Genomic DNA, 18,016 nt, shown 5'->3' on the forward strand with positions numbered 1-18,016 from the left:
AGTCTGTGAACATCCCAGAATTTGCTACGTGCCAATGAGACGTTAAGGATTAGAGGATGGCTTTTCCTCCCACGGCAGTCCTGGGGAGCTTTGCTGTTATCACCCTGAGACAGGTTTGGAGAGGAATCACGTTAAATATTGCAGACCTGGGGATCCAGGAGAAAGCACCATCCCTTCTGTGTGGCTCTGACAATAGGTTTTCCATCTTCTGCTTTATAATTTTTTTTTTCATCTTACAAATGGCACACACAGAGCTCTGTCAAAAAAGGTGAGGCTCTAAAGTCCAGTACTCAGACCTTTGACAGCTCAAATCTGCCATTTTAATATTTGTAGATATAGAGATATATGCGCATATATACACTCCAGCTGTCGGTTTAGTGCTGACAAAATGTCAGGGCCTTACCTTTTCAGAAATGACTCATGGTGTTCGACTGCCCGAGCGGATGAGCTGTGGAGCCACAGCCCTGCCCAGCACGGACGTGTGGCAGTCACAGAGGGCAGCAAGCTTCCCCCAGAGGTTTCTCTCTAGGAAGGGAGGGTCCCCAAAATACAGCTCCCCTTGGAAAATAAAGGCAGTATTTGTGTCCTCAGCTCTGGCGATGTTAATGGTAATATTATATGGGTGTGGGGGTGCTTTGGAGCAGCCCAAGCCCTGCACCATGTTCTGAAAATGATGGGACAAACTGGGATGCTCCTGGCCGGGCACATGGGACATGAGCTAGTTCTGCTCTGGGATGACTTCAGGATGTCACCCAAAGGGCGATGGGGACAGCAGGGAGGATCCCTTGGCAGGCACATCTCAGTCCCAAGGTGCTGACAGAGGTGTCCCCAGAGGGCAAGGTGCTGTACCTGTCCCCCCGCCAAACCTCTGGGTTTGGAAATTCAAGGCTGTAAAGTTTCTTCCCACCCTCTCTAATCTATAAATCATCCCCTAGCTATTTGTTTTGGGGAAATATATAGTTCCTGCCATAACCACCGTGAGATAAAGCATTGTAAGTGTTACAACATGTGGCTAATCCCTTTAATAGATCTCTTGCTATTAATTTAAGTACTTGCTTTGGCTTTGCTGGGCCCTGTCATTATTCCTGTGGATTATGTCTTCAAGGTGGCCTATCTGCCTTATCCAAATACTTTTCATATTTCAAACTCCGGAGCTCACTTAGCATTCAGCACAAAGCAGCCCAACACCTTGCAGAGGCGCCGAACTAGCGAGGCATAAATCTGCTGCCCGTCTCGCAGCGAAACAAATGGCTGCAAGCTAAAAGGAAGAGGGCTCCATGCTGTATCATTTAGCAGCGATGAGCTTAAATGCAGCTGCAGATAGGTGCAATTTGCTCCTTCCCTGAATAGCGGGAAGGCACATTTTCTCAGCAGTCTTGTAGGCCAGTTGGGATAGAGCAGCGTTGACCTGAGAGTCACTGGAACGTATCTGGTCCCATTGGCTCCCTTATAATTGACCTGCTCGGGCATATTGAAGGTCAAGCAGTGAAGTTTCCTTTTTATTCTAATCACAGATGGATTTTTAAGAGTCAAGGGAGAGCAATTGAGGTGCCGCTGCGTCCTTCCCAGAAGTTAACGGGCCCTGACGCTGCTCAGCCTGGTGCTGAGAGGCACCAAGAGCTTCAGGGATGAGTTTGCCTGCAGCCCCCACGGGTCCCCAGCTGCTGGCAGCTGTGTTTGCAGCCCGGCATCTCCTATCCATGCCAAATGTGCATTGTTCAGTGACCATGCCTCCCGTAGGAGGATGAATTCATAGCTACAGATTTCATAGAATAGAGTGGTTTGGGTTGGAAGGGGCCTCTGAAGACCACTAGTTCCTACCCCCTGCCATGGGGCAACCAGACCAGGTTGCCCAAAACCCCATCCAGCCTGGCCTTGGACACTTCCAGGGACGGAGCATCCACAGATTCTCCAAACAACCTCCTCAGTGCCATCATAGTAAAACATTTCTTCCTAATATTTAAGCTAAACCTCCTAGTTTAAAATCATTGCCACTTGTCCTATCTCTGCACACCCTGGAAATTGTCCCACCTCAGCCTGAGCTCATGCCCAGCAAAGGCAAGTGCTGCCTGAGAAAAGAGCAAAGAAAAAAAACAGTGAGGACATCAGGAACGTGGCCTCCTGCTAGCACTGCTCAGAAAGAGCCACATGTGCTACCCAACCAACATCCAGTGACATGGGGCCATGCAGAGAAACAGAGCCCTAGACCCCGTTTTGGAGCCCCAAGTCCCTCACTCACTGTCTCAGTTGAGATGCCAAAGCCAACTGGGAGATGCTGAACCTCTGGTGTGCGTTCATTTCTGGTAAGTAATGACTATTAGTATTCAGGGCAAAGACCTCACAGCATTATACAGTTCAATATTTTCTGCCCCTGTAACAAAGGCAATCCATTTTGCATGCAGAACGCGAGAGTGCAACCTTTTGTTACTTGAGTTTCTTAAATTTTTATCTCAAAAATCAATGAAGGAATTGGAATTCCACGTCTCATTTTATGGTCAGTAGAAAAAGAGGGAGAGCATGAGGGAAAATGATGCAAGAGGGGAAAGGGGAAAAAAAAAAAAAAAAAAAAACACACCCTAGCTCATCCTGATATGCTCATAAATTCTTCAACAATTTAATTACTGCACATTTTGTGCTTTGGTTTTAAAGATTTGAATGAGGGTTGGTGTTTTTTGTTGCATTTTTTTTTCCCCTGCAGAGTCTATAGAATTGCTTGTCTTTTGTAGTTGATCTTCTTGGAGAAAGAAATTATTCTCCATCCAATTAATCTAATTAGAATGTAATCAAGTTGTAGAGATCTGTGCAGCAGTGTGAGTGATTAGGAAAAATTACCTTTCTGCAAAGAGTTTAAATTTAATTTTAGTTCCATAATCTAAAGCCCAAATAAAGGAAAGTGTAATTTGCACTGCACTACTTTGTGCCACGGGTAGGAGAGCAAATTTCAGCTGCGTTCACAACAAACCACCCTTGTGCTCCACAGCTCGAGCCACGTAAAAGCAGCGTTTCCATTTTCCAGGAGGAAATGGGAAGGCACGCTCTGCTCGGGGTCACGCAGAGGCTGGTTGAGAGCAGACCCAGGTTTTAGTGCTCCAACATCGGGTTTAACCCATCAGGCTGCACCCCGCAGAGCTGCCAGCTGGTGGGCTGCCAACACCAGGATGCTTTTGCCAACCGTGAGCAATGCCACAGCATTCAAGCAAGAGTATGTGCGCCCCTGCAGCAAGGAAGGGTCCACTGGAATTTTCTTACTCCCTACATTATCTCTGTCTCTAAATCAGGAGTAAAAATTCAAGACTTTCACTTTATCTGTGCGATTAAACATTTTCAAAATGCTTGTTTTTCACCACGTCAGGAGGTTTCCAGGGCCATGAGTAGTTCAGGAAATAGGAATGAATTAAACCAGCATTTTTTTATTTATTTTTTTTTTTGGTAATTTGCTAAATTATTTCTTTGGCTTTCAGCCTTCCCATTTCCACTCAGCTGAGACATTTCACTGCAGACATAGCTTTTCCTTCCCTCTGGGAAAGGCTTTTATTTTTTGGGTGTGGGGGGGTGTATACCACCACTCTCAGCTCATCAGTGCATCAGGCAAAGCTAAGGCAAAAATTGTTACATTAGGCTGCATTAAATCTCATTGAAGCTGGTGAGCAGAATCATTGCCTTTCACATTAGGCAGTTGTAAGCCATTACTGGCACCTGGTTTACAAAAGCCATCTGCCTTTTAGAGACCTTGCCCACCCAAAACCTTGCACCAGGCCCTTCTGCTCTATCCCTCTAGCTAGGTACATCCAGCACAGGAAACCATCCTTCCAAAACTGAGGTGACTGTCTCCCTAGGGACATGTAGTCCCCAGAATTGCAACTCTGCTAAGTTTGGGTCAACCTCTTAGCCAAGATCTCCACTAAAATGCTGAGCTTCATCCTTGAAACCCCATGGCCACGTTCACCAGCCCAAACCAAGCAACAGAAAAGTGTTGGAGTACCTAGACGGGCAGATACACATGTGCACACACATACACACCTGGCCTATCCCATGAGAAGTTCCTACAGTTCTGATGAAAAGATCTGAGGCTAGGAAGTGAAGATTGGTTCAGGACTCTGTTAGTACAGAAATATCCAGCCATCTCTCTTCCTCATTGCCCTGCCAGGGAAAAAACAGAGAAAGAAAAATAAGACAAATGATTTTGTTGTTACAATTCTCAAATTTATGATTTTCAGAGTATTTTGAACATTGTCTACACTAAAATAAGCACTTCCCACTCTTTTCTTCTTTTTGCAATATTTTGCAGCATTTTTAGGCTGCAAATTTTAATTCAGCAGTGCTGGGAGCAGAGGGTGGCTGCTCCGTTCCTTCCCCTCCCCGTGACACTGATCCCCCAAGCCCCATCTGCAGTAGCAGCAGTGACAATGTCCCTCCCCTTATGACACCCTTTGCGCAAGACCTGACAGCTTGTCTTAGCCCTTGAAGGAAAGGGGTGAAGGAAAAGGGAAAAAAGAAAAGGTGGGAAGGAGAACGAGAGAGAAAAATGAATTGCTTAAAACTTCTATTACTCTTCATTACCTTCTGCTTTATGTAAGTTCCAAGGTTCATTTACCAGCTGTAAGTGGCCCGGTGCCTTTGTGTGTAAGAGTTGTCATGCCTATTGCTCCCATTAATGTACTGCGTGAAGCTAAAGGTAGCTCGGCTGGAGCTGCGAAGCCAAATCAATGTGACTAATGTCCCTCGTGCCGCAAATCCCTAATTGTCCATCGCTGGGCTAGATGAATGGGCTTGGAATATTTGCTGCAAACGGGGACAGGGAGGGAGATGACCGCTGGTGGGAGCTGCTCAGGTGGGTCTGGAGGGACAAGCAGTGTCCCCACAACCAGGAGAGGGGATGGGAGTGTGTGCCTTTGCCTCTGGGGGTGTCCCACTGGGGTGGTCCTTGCATCCAGGAGATGGAAGCAATGCTTGCCCTAAAGCTCAGAAAATTATTCAAAATCCCTTTGAGACATGGTCATGTGCTGTCCTATCAGTAGTTGGGCAAAAATTTGAATGAATCAGCCCTTTTTTCTTTCTTTTTTTTTTTTCCTTTTTTAGGATTAAAATGTGCTTTCTGCAGAGAATCCTCAGGATTCTTTTAAAAACTGATGGTTTTGCATGGCCAGGACAGCCAACCCACTGTTCTGGATATAAACAGCAGTAAAGCAAGAAAAACATAGGCTGAACACAGAGGAGCATTCGTCTTTTACCTGAGGGAATATCATTTATTTTACGGATTTTTCTTAGCACATATTTGTAGACTTGCTCATGCCCTAAGTTTCCTTCCCACAAGAGGCAACTTGCAGGGCTTTTACTTTGGGTTTCTCAAAACTAAACTAAACTAAACTAAACGGATTTATTTTTTTTTTTTTAAGAAAATATGATGTAGCTCACTATTTAGATGTGGATAGGAAAGTGGGAGCTGCTGGAAGTAAAGACAGCCCAGAGTAGACAGACTCTGCTTTTCTGAGTTTGAGAGCCGTAGACTGAGGTTTTCATCCTGCCAAAGTTTGAGATCTTGGGTTCACTTCCCAGCCTCCTACCCCAGGTACAGGCTTCATGGAAAAGAACCACACTTTCTTGTTTGCAATCACCATAAGATACTTATGCATGTTTGTTCATGTTTTAGAATATATATGTCAGAGAAACAGTAGGAATATTTTGGATTACAGTGTATTAAACACGTTTCTTCAGCGCGCACTGGGAGCAGAGGCTGCAGAAGGCTTCGTCTATGGGCTTTTGAGGTCTGTTTTTGAGGAAAGGTCAGACTCTGCTCTTTCTTGCTTGTTTTATTGCATTTTCCTCGAAGGATCTGAAGAGCCTCTGTGTGATCATATCCTTCCTCTGTGAAGTGGGAAGCTGTTCTAACATATGCATCTTGCTTCTTTGGACTCTTTTGGAAAATCCAGCCTTGCAGCAACAGCTGGGATCTAATTCATGGCCCCTACATTGCAACTGGTCATTTACAGCTATGTTACACGTCATAAAAAATGAAATATTTCCTAATCTACCAGTTGGTCTGCAAGGTTTCTGGATAAGCCTGGCACACTAGGTGGTCAAGTTGTGAAGGACACAGCAAAAGCTGGTCCCTGCCCTAAAGACTTTGAAACCTCAGTACAGGAGAAAATCAGAGAGGGAAGGAGACATAAGGACAGTGATTTCTTCAAGGTCACCCAACAAATCAACGGCAAAGGATTTTCCAACTCCCCACTGAAGTCCTCGCAGCATAAAAAATGTTTTCTTGTAATGCAAAAAATCCTCTTTTCTATATTTAGCTGCAGAATTACTCCTGGAACACGTTAGTTCTCCTAGGCTGCTTGGGCAAAATAACGTTATTAGACCAAATGCCACTGGAGGCAAAGATGATTTGACATTTCATTGAAAATTGCACCCAGGACTATTAAGGATGGGGGACTTATTTGGATACACTGCAAGCACCAACTCTTCAGACTTACACATTTCAGTCAGAGCAGCCTGCAACTCTGCTGCAAAATCGGAGGAGAATTTCATACCTTTTTCCCCCCCTCTCTCTCTTTACACTGAGACAAATCTCCAGGAAAATTCATTACGCGGTTTAAGTGATGGGATTTATCATTCCATTCAGCTTCTCAAACTCAGAGCTCTCCTCGCTGTCACACCAGCGAGGCAATTCTAATTTGTTTCTTTCATATTTCCCCCATGAAGTTAGCCTCCGAATGACGGGAAGAAAATAGAGACAAGAGCCTCAAATGGCTCAGGGCTAAGCACAGCGCCGTGGGCCTATTTTCTGCCTCCTGCCTCTCTGTCTGGGGCTGTGGAGCCTTCCCACAAGGGGAGATATCTATGGCATATCATGGGGATCCAACCCAAACATCATTATGGGGTTCCTGCACAGCATTGGTGCAAATCGGGAGCACAGGCAGGTCTATTGCCTACCATGGAGGAGGTTTCTCAGCCCTGAAGGAAGGCAGGAGGTGCTGACTCAACTCTTCCTCATATGTGCTGCATTTCTCTGAGGTCTTCTAATAGCTGGAGCACTTTTTTCCATCCAGTGTGTCCTCCATGCACACACAAGGATGAAAAAATCCTTCACCTCACAGGACTAATTCAGCCACCTCTGCTGGGCAGTTGGCATCACCAGGAAATCACCGTCCTCCTGAGTCAGGAAAAAAGGCATCCTGAAGGGCAGAGAGGAGATGGACAGTGCCAGCAGCTGACTTATCCAAAAATGCCCCAGAGCATCACAAAAATAAATACACCTGAGCTTGAATGGCCCAAGGCAGCCGCATGCCCAGGCCATCAAGTTCTAACTGCAGTGTAAAGCTGCTGACTGAGCATCTCAGAATTTATTTCAGACAGGTCCCTAAATCTGGCATCCATTGTAAATGTATTGGACCTGACCTTTATCTAGTGTTAATATTAAATTGATGGTGTTTCCTATTAGCCTCATATAAATACATCTTTGGCTAATAAACGCTATAGCCATATACCCAGGGTGTTTGTTTCTATCTGCCTAGAGTTATTACCCCATAAAGACGGAGCAGCTCCACACGATCATCTAATTGATATATTTTGCTTGATTCCCAATAAGCCATAAAAAGGTACGTTTGTTGTGGGGAAACTACAATTTTTATCATCTGCCTCATGCTAAGGGAGGACAAAAGGAAAAATCCACTTTATGTTTGCTAAAATATTTAGAACAAGCAGTGAAAGATGGAAAACATTTTAGAATAACTATAAGTTGTATTAATATGATAGCCTGTCCTTGAGAATAAAATGTTGTCATTGGTAGGTATGTAGGTAGTAAAGAGAGAAAGAGAGCAATCCTACTTTAAACAGACACGTATCTTATTTGATTGCAGCACCATCCCTATGCAGTTTCAATGTTCTTTCTCCACTAACACCAAATTAATTCATTTTGATTATTGTTATTATGGCAAATGGCAAAAGGAATTAACGGTGATGAATCAGGCGCTTACTGCGAAGAGCGAGCTGGATTTCCCACCTCCCATTGAGACACAACGAGACCTGCACACGGCTGCAAGTCCATAAAAATGATGGAAGAAAATGGGAAGGAAATCATTTGGCAGATGAAAAAGATTCCTTGCAAGGTAAGAGTCTGCCAGACTTTGTACAAGACCCAAGATCATCACTGCGACTTATAAACAATTAGAAGTATTTTTTCCTTGAATCACATATTTGGCTCAAGAGAGAGCAGCACTGCTGTAGTGAGTGTCGGGACTGATCCTGCCACTGGCTGAGCAACCAAAGGGCAATTCCTGCAGCCCTTTGCTGCTCAGCTCCATGGGGAAAGCACAAAGCTGTATTTTGGGGGCAGGAGGGCACCAGGGCTGGAGACTCCAGTGTGTTTGGGGACTGGAAAAAGACTGCTGGCATTGATAGGCCTAAGAGGACTGTGGGGAAAGAAAAAAAAAAAAAAAAAAAGAAGAAGAAGAAAAAAAGAAAAAAAATCACAGCCCTGGCTGAAAGGCATGTTGGAAAAAAAAAAAAAAAAAAAAAAAAAAATTCCCCTGGCTGGAGCATCCTATAGCACCAGCTTCTTGAAGGAGGGGATGGATCTCAGCAGCCGAAGGAGTCCCCACGAGAGGGCATTGCTGCGATGGCTCTGTGCTCCCTGCATGTCCGCTGCTTGCAGCCCCCTGCTAGGTGGAGGTGGCAGCTGCAAAGCCTTTCTGCCCACACCACCCGTGTCCTGAGGCTTTTCAGGGCCACACACTGGAGCTGCCTCCATCCATGTTTCAGTTTCCCTGCTCTCATTTCAGCCGGGACAGACTTTGGAGGGCTCACACTTGATCCCTGGCTGTGCAGCGAGGCAGGAGACCTGGTGGGTGAGAGTCACCCCTGTGCCAAGGCACAAGACACCATGAGCCTGCTCCCAGCACAGAGACCTGCCCCCATGGCCACATCCAGCACCCGTACCTGTACCTGCAGCTACAGACCCACAGCCTCCTCTGTGCCTGGTGGGTTCCCCAATTCCAGGTCCCCCCACACTCTCAGGATCACCTCCATCCATCCCGGAGCTGCAAAAGCCAACAAAACCTGTGAGGAGCTGAAGCCATCACGGAGCAGGTGTTGTTTATTTGTTTGTTTGCAGACACCACGGAGCGACATGGCACTATTAGCATCTCCGAGTCCTCAGCACTGCTGAGCACACACGGAAATAGCAGCACTGCATCTCCTTCTGCTAACCCAGTGGGACAGCGAGGGCTGCTGCAGCAGGGAGGTGACACGGATCTGGCTGCAGACAAGGAGCCCAAGGAAAGCATCCCGCACTCCGAGGCCACCGGCTGTTCCCACCCCAGATCTGAGCCAAACCAGGGGTCCTGGGTGCAGGGATGTAGATGGTAGGGAAAACTGTGGGGTCAGAGACCAGGGCAGGGGGATCTCTCTTCCTCATCCCATGCTTAATGTTCCTTAGTGGTAGGATCTGGGAAGGACTAATAATTGTGATGGTTTAAAATGCAGCAGCAGAAACGCTAGCAAGCATTAGAGGAACAGTTTGGGAGCAAAGGGAACTGTTAATGCTCCCAGTTAATAGTCTCCAACCAGTCTCAGCAGCAGCCAGGCTGCAGCAGCAGCCCAGGTTTCCTTGCCATCCTAAGCACTTCGGGGCTCTGCCACCCTTATTTGCCGGTCTGACACCAAGCCTCTCTCTACCCCCCTTCTCCACTTCTAAGGGATGCAGCTATTTCTGTATTACAGAGAAGTTTTAGGAGAAGAATCCATTAGGGGCTCATTTACAGCCATGCCCTTAGGCAGACGCAAACCTCGCTTCACTGAGATGATAGACTAATCCATCAACCTACTTCACCGCTGGCCTGTTCTGTCTGGAAACGGCATTACTGAGCACGAGCACCTCGCGCCTGCCTGCGCTGTCTTCTCGCTCTTTGCAGCCTGAAGGATGCTCAAGTACTCCTCTGAGACACGCAGTCCCAGAAAAAAAGCCACACCGCGCCGTGGCCACGTACCCCACTGCTGTGGGAGGAGAGGGTTTCTTTTCCTTGCAGTGATCTATAGGTTCTGCAAACTTACCGGATCATGGGGATGAAGTTTGAGCATCACTGGGACAAAGGAAAAGACACAAACTGCCTAAACCCAGGGCCATGGCTTGCCTTTCTGCAAGGAACCATCAACAAAGTCAGATCCAGTCTGAATTTCCTTCCAGCTCCGTTAGATCAATCTCTAATCATGCAGCAGAGGCCTTTTGCGATAAGGGCAGGAGCAGAGCTTCCTGGATCAGATCAGAAGTCCATCTAGGCCAGCCTGCTGTACGGCCAGCACAGGAACAGGACAGGCGTGTGGCCATAAACCCTTCCTGATCCTGGCCATCTGCAGCTCGGGGCCTTCCTGAGCCTGATGCATCTGTAACCTGTATTTAAGAGCCCTTGATGGGCCCTTTCTGCACATATTTCTCTAATGACTTTTTGAACCCATTTCTGGTTTTGGTCTCCGTAGTGTGCCCTGGAGTGAGTTTCACAATTGAATTAGGGATTGTCTGCAAGTCCTTCCGCCATAAGGGGAGGGAGAAAGTTATCTTGAATTTCATCTCTTGTTGGCATCACTCTGAAATCAAATCTTTGAATCTCTGCAAGGAAGTGCAAGTCATGCCTGGCCAAAGGCCCGGGGTGCCCAAGGGATTCATGAAGGAGCTACTGGGGTCCCCGGGGCCATCTGTGTGCATAAGGTGTCACTTATCCCTGAAAATTCCCGAGTTCTAGGGAAAATTACCTAGTTCTGGGCAAGTGTGGAGTCCTTCAGGACCTTCCCAATGAACGGCGCTTTCAGGTCTGTTAAGCTTTCCCATCACTACCAGGTTCCTTCTCAGTCTCTTTCCACCCACTGATCTAATGGGACAGAAGATTTTATTTTCTTCCAGAGATGGAAGAGAGACTAAAGGAATGAAGTTACATTTTTCAAAGTCATGCACCAAAAGAAAAGCTTGCACATCCCTAATTAGACACAGAAAGAGAAACAGACCTTTGCTGAGGTTGGTATGCTCAGTCCATTTCCATCTGGAGATGGGACAGCTCTGTCATATCAATCTGGCTATATGACTGGTCCAGATTTGACAATGTCAGCCTGGCTTCCCAAAATCTCCATCAGGCTTGTATCAAATCAAAAAATAAATCACAGGTCTCTCAAACCCTGTGCTCAGCCTCCTCAATCAGAGATGCTTGTGTACTTGTCCAAACAACTCTGTCCTGCAAAAACTACACCCACAGATTTCCAAAGGAGACTTCTGCACTGGCAAGCCTGTATTTGATACTTTTTCTGATAGGGACTTTATCATTATTTGGCCATAAACAGAATTTCAGTGCTGATAGTGATGTTCTGGTTTATCAGTGCTCTCTCCACATAACCCAAATCACAACAAGGTTCCTTTGGGCACTTTCTGGAGTAGATACTGGGAAGAGAAAGACGGGGAGGAAAACAAGCAGAAAGTTCCTAACAGCCAAAGTGATCAGCACACACCTCCGTTCTCCTGACGTTAAACACTGCTGACACAGGCCCTGCTCTGCACAAATCTGTAGCTTCCTTTAAATTAGCAATTCCACAGACACAGTAGGAGCTTGCATAAGAATTGTCCATAAAGAGAAGAGAGTCACAATATCAGCCTAGCATGAAACCCTGGTTTCTGCTTTTTAATTAAGATTTCAAGCTTGTGTCTCCCCTGAGGTGCTGTGGGAGGTTTTGCCAGATACAATAAGCAGCTGGGGTCCCTCTCAGCAAATTGGCTTTTCATAGGATCCTAGCTCTGCTCACACACCCTTTAGCATCTAATTCTCTCTGGCAAATTTGGGGTGCGGCATGCACAAGAAGGGAAGGCCCAGAAGTCAGGCACTGGGACCCATCCTTGCAGGCTCTGGTCCTTCTGTGGCTCCCTTGTGTGAGCAAGGGCTTGCAGGTGACACGTGGAGGGAATGGGACAGGAGTTTGGGGACCTGTCATTCCCAGTATACCAGCTCTGTAATTAAACACAAAAACAGTAACTCTTGGGATGGCATTTTGAGAGTGAATATCTTAGAACTCTGCCCATGCATATTCTCTTAGTATTCTCCAAGAGTTTCTTTTTCCCCAGCTGTTCTTGCCTGCCATGCATCTCTGCAGCTGGAAAGTGAAGTCAAAGAGACACGAACAATCAGACTACCAGGCTATCTTCCAGAATCAAAAGCAGATGCTGGCAGAAAATCCCAGGAGACAAATACACAGAGTTATTACTCTTGCTGTAGGGTTCCTATTGCCCTGCAAACACAGACAAAGCAAAGCAGTGTGACCAGGTACCTGTGGGAGGGACTTCAATAGCAGCCCACTTCTGCCTAACTGCTCCTGCTCTCCTTCCTCCAATTTCCCTGCCCCAGCCCACGCTGTGATGGAGCTCCTGTGGTCCCTGGAGCACCCAAAACTCTCCATCTGTAATTTCAGAGCTCAACCCCATGGATCATAAACACCTCCAAGATGAAGCAGTAGCAAAACTCTCCACTGAGAGCTGAAATAACCTCACTGAGGCAGGAATCATAACCAGAAATCCCTGCCTCCCTCCCTCTTACATCACTGCCAGTTTAGGATTCATTTAGGAGGAAACAGACACCATGGGTACCCCAGCACGGTGCTCCCCTGGCTATTGCAGCTTCAGACACGTCAGGATGCACAGCTCTGTGCATCTGTCATCCCCGTTTACTCTGTCCCAAACCTTTGCTGAGCAAATTCCAGTTTGCATCAAGCGACACCGCATCCTCCCCAGCATCCTCATCTCTCGTTGTGTCCCCACAGGCAGGGCTAGATCAAACCCAGGCAAGGCTTCAGAGCAGGAACTTGCCTTTCATTTGCACAGGTGCAGCTGAATCAGAGAATCATCTGGGTTAGAAAAGACCTTCAGGATCACCAAGTCCAACCATCATACAGGCCTACCATGTCCCATCCCTAAAACATGTCCCTTAGTGCCACGTCCACACATCCCTTAAATACCTCCAGGCATGGGGCATACACCACTTCCCTGTTCAGCCCATCCCAGTGCTTCAGTGGGGCCACCGTTGGGGACATTTTATGTGCCACCTGCAAAGTAAAGAGAGGAAGCAATGAGCACCCGTTCCTGGCTGTCACATTTTAAAGAAGACACTGAGGCCGGCTGCACTGGAAGCACGTCTAAAGGTTTCACAATCACTCCCATAAAGTATTTAATGCACAATAAAAATGGCAAGTAAGTTATCAAGGTCTGGTGAGGAGATGGAGGCTAGTGCCTTGCCTTACACATGTTCATAAAATATTAAGTGGCTTTAAATAGAGGAGGGAGAGGCCACAGTTCAACAGGCAGCTGCTGCACGCAGGCCCAGCAGAAGACAGGAATTGTTTAGGACCCATTAACTCCCATGGCAGTGTTAATGGTGCTGTGGCTGCTCGTTCCTCTGCCTCCACACCCTGCAAACAGCTTTATTTAGAAGCTGAGACCGGAGCCCAGCTCCATGCATTACACTCGCCTGGATGTAATTAGGCGTCAGCAGAGCACAGCTCCCCGGCCAGGGAGAGAGGAAATCCAGGTCAGGTCATTCCCTGCCCACAGTCACCTCCAGCCAGCCTGGAAATAAATGAATTTGGGGAATTTGAAGGGCTTTTCAAGCCTTTTCAAGTGGGACAGAGGAAAAATTTCTTTGGATGGAAGGGGTTGGCTGCCTTTGGTGGTGAGCTGGGGGCTTTCACCTCCACCCTGCCATGGATGGAAGCAACATAATTCAACGAGCCTGCAGAGCACCTGCTGTCAGAAAAGGAGTAAGGAGCAGGTGATTTGCAGGCTGCTGTGGGAAAAAAAAAAAAAAAAAAAAAGCTCTCCTGGGAGCTGTCGGGAGCCTGGAGCAGTGAGCCTAGCTTTGCTGCAGGGTGAGGGCCGAGCCTGGGTGATGCCGGCAGCAACAAACCCTCAGCCCAGTGCTCCCATTGAGCCAGTGACTGGGAGACAAGAGGCAATAGAAAGTCAAATGTGATGTTTTGACATTTGCTTGTCCCAGCTAAGGACAGAAAATTCAAAACACACAGGGAAAGAATGGCAGAACTGGAATCCCATACAGTTTCTGTTCAGAAATGTCAAAACAACTCATTTTGGTGCAGAAAGACATCAACTTGCCACTGCCCACGCTGCCATTCAGCCTGGGCATGCTGTGGACAGGCACCAAGCTGGTGCTGACATCCCTGAGCCATGAAGGAGAAACAGCCCCGGGAGTCCCTTAACCAAAGAGGTGGTCACAGGCATCTCCCTCAAGGCGTGCAAATACCGGGGTTCCCGCTTGGCTGCAGAGCAAACATTGAGGAGAAATCCATTTTGATAAGAGCAAAATCTATTCTTTGGACTGAAAAGATTCATTTGTGTTTATATACTACCTCCGTGTGCATGCGCATGTGCTTTTTAGTGAAAAGGAATTAAGTGGCAAAAAAAAAATAGTCCTGAATTAAGGCTCATTTCATTTTAAAAACGTTGAGAGGCAGAACGCCAGGTGTTGTGCAGAGGTTTCTTTGTTCGCTGTCACAATTCAACTTGAATTTGCAAAATACTTTGACTATATCCATTCTGATTTTCCTGTCAGAAATGTTCCAGGTGACAATTTTTACCCAGAAAGCTCCACTTGTGGCAACTCAGACAAAACAGTTTAACTTCAGCCCGGAGGGAAGCATTTCATTCATATTTTCCTGAAGAAAAGAAAGGAATGCTTCCCAATCAAATTGGTGCTTACAGGGTTGGGGGGGATACTTTCCAGAAATCTCAATTTCTACACAGACCCAATAGAACAAGGACATTTTCATGGGAAAACATGAAATGCAATGTACCCTATAGCTTGCCCTTCAATGCCCAGACTGCAGCATCTGTTTTTGACCAGCTTTTCCAATGCAATGAGGGGAACTTTTTGCAGATTCCCCAGCCCCAGAAACCCAGAGGCAGCTGCCTTCAGCCTCCGGCACCCGAGCGGGGCCTCAGGAGCTGAAACCCAAGAGCTGGTACAATGCAGTGCGTGTTTCCTGACGTGGATGCAGTGATGTTAATTCCTAACAGCTGAGAGCCTGGCCCCCAGCCCTTCCTCATGCTCCACACTGAGCACCAGCCCAGAGTGCATCTTGTGTTCTCCCCTCCGTGCTGCATCACATTTCCCCCATGGAAAGGCTGATTTATCACCATTAATCCCCTTTCCTCCTTCTGAATTCACCCCTCCAGAGCAGCAAATGGCTTTTTCTCCTTCTGTAAGAACAGCCATTGCCCTCCAACCTCAGCAGGTTGGATCTGCTCCAGCAAACCCCCAAACCACCCCGTGCCGTGGTGAGACATGCTCCCATCCTACAGGAGCACGAGGATCCCAATTTGCTCTGAGTGATTGGACCCAGAGCTGCCCAGGCAGGGGGCTCAGGGCTTCCTCTCACACTGCACATTTCACTTGACTTATTTTACCTCCTTATTGAAGCTGAGATTTTTTTCTTCCTTTTCCTGCTGCTAAGATTTTTGTCCTTTGCAGCTGAAAAGGCTCTATTAGACTTGCCTTGTCCTTTCTCCACAAGTCTGCTTTGGTTCCTCTAAATCCTGGATGTAGCACAGGTCTCTGGGGTGGAGGGAGGGCAGACTCACCTCCCCATCCACAGAATCCCAGCAAGGTATTGAAGGAAATCCCTGCAACAGAGAGAGCTGGTGCTCACAGGGCATCACCGAGTCCTTCCTGGAGATGTTCTGACTTGGCACAAATGTGCATTTTGGACTGGCAAAGTGGGAGTGCTTCCAAGCTCACTGTGTGGATAAAGGGGGTGGTGGCCAAGTGATGTAAATTAGAGCAGACCCTAAGCTGGGCTGATTACAGCAGATCTGCCACCAGAACAGTGCTGGCATTGGCATGAGGAGCCATCCAAACCCCTCTGACAGTGTTGGACTCACTTGAGCCCACCTCAGCCTTCCCAGGTCTGCATGATTTCCTTGCACACCTGGGTGCAGTGGTGCACCAGTGGAAAATGGGGGCTCTGAGTGCTCCAAGTGCAGAAAAAGCTCGAGTGCAAAAGCAAACGGAGGTGATGAAGTTGGTTTGTGTTCCAAGCACAGCCACAGAGCTCAGCTCCATGGATCTCTGGGAGCCACTGGATGGGAAACCCAACTTCACAGCTGGGACTGTGTGCTGGGAGGAAACACACTGCAGGTGTGGAGCTCAGTGTCTTGCCATTATTATTATTATTATTATTATTATTATTATTATTATTATTATTATTATTATTATTATTATTATTACTATGAATTCATGAACCAGAAATCCCAAGCGTACCTCCTGCAGCAAAGCAGTACAAAATAACAAAGCTACAAATGGTCCTTCCAGAGAGGGTTTCCTGTTTTCCTGGCTGATGGCCCATTCCAGGATTCAGGTTGAGCCAAATCCTAAATTGTAAGAAACTCTCCGGCGTTCCCCTTCTGTTTGAAGGGGAACTGCCAACACATCTCACCAATAGTCATCTGAATTGAGGGGGAGACGTTCAATTTTATGATGGGAGGCGGGCAGCCAAGTCCCATTGATCTTCAGTGAAAAGCCTTCAGTGAAAAATCCCTCATGCCCTGTCACCAGCACGAAGAGCTGGGCTTTGCCTACGCAGCTGGTTTTGTTCTAAGGCACTCATCATCATCGGGTCTGAATTCCTATCGCTATCCTATTATTATCTCTGATTAAGCAGGGTGGAAGAGGAAATTAGGCGATTCCTATGTACTCGTGGACTAGCAGTGATGTGTCTTAATGAGCTCTGCTTAACCCATTTGTTACCTTCCAAATAAAGCTCCCTGGGAGGGCTTTCACCACCAGCTCCCACCACCGGACCGCCGTCTCCCCCTCCTGAACTCCATTAGGCTCAGGCACATCACCAGCGGGGCAGGGCAATGACTCACTTTCAGTATTTAAGGCCAGCCCAATAAATCCCTAAATGACTTTCTAACGGAGCAGTAAACTCCTCAGAACATAATCAATGCACATTAACAAAGCACTGGGAAGCCAAGAAGTTCTTGGGGGGTGGGGAGGTTAAAACCCATGCCATGAATCTTTCTCGTGTTGTTTTATCGGGCAGGAACCTCCTGCTCCCTTTATTACGTTTGACATATATAGATGGGAAATATTTTCTAAAGCCATTTATAGCCTAGCCCGGGTTTCCCAAAGAAGCCTATTGGAGCAGAAAGGTCTCGGACTGATTTTTCCAAGGCAATGCCTCAAGATTATGTGCATACCAAGAGGGATTTTTACAAATGTCAGAGAATCACAGCATAGGTTGGGGTAGAGGGGACCTCCGGAGCTCTCCAGTCTGACCTCCTTCTCAGAGGAACTTGAGGCAGCTTCAGATTAGCTCAGGGCCTCATCCAGCCAACTTCTAAATATTTCTGGGACCGTGGCTCCACTGCTTCTCCTGGGGCTGCACAACCTTGCAGGGAAGATGCTTTGGAGCCACTCAGCTTTAGGGGCCTCAGCACTGCAAGGGCACTCAGAGGATGCCTGTTTCCCTAGCGAGGGCTGGTGTTTAGCCCTCTCCATCTCCCGGGGCTCGACACACCAGAAGACGTGCCGTCGCATGACAGCCTGGGCAAGAAGGTACTTGAGAGACTTGCTTGCGTTTTTCTGTCTGTCAGCAGAATTAGTTGCTTCTAAATTCAATGTATGAGCTTTACACCTCAAGGGGAATATAAGCCCTTCTCTCAAAGCTAGAGTTTCAGCCACCCTGACTCAGGCACAAGAGAGCTAAGCACTTAAAGTTAGACTCCTCGATAATCCTTATGGAGAAATATATATATATATTATCTCATGCTACAGTCAGCCCTAAGGTAAGAACTGGGCTGTGGTAACAAGCTCAGACTTGAACATGTATCAGTGTTTCAAGGCAGGGCAGACAAATCCTGCCCCTGGACCACCGTCAGGCCCGGAGCTCCAGCCAGAATCTCCCAGTCATCTCATTACCAGCATCGTTACGGGATCCAGAGGTCCTATCAGGCTCAGCTCCCTATTGTGCT

This window comes from Anas acuta, chromosome 21 (assembly GCF_963932015.1).
Source record: "Anas acuta chromosome 21, bAnaAcu1.1, whole genome shotgun sequence".
NCBI classification, from domain to species: domain Eukaryota; kingdom Metazoa; phylum Chordata; class Aves; order Anseriformes; family Anatidae; genus Anas; species Anas acuta.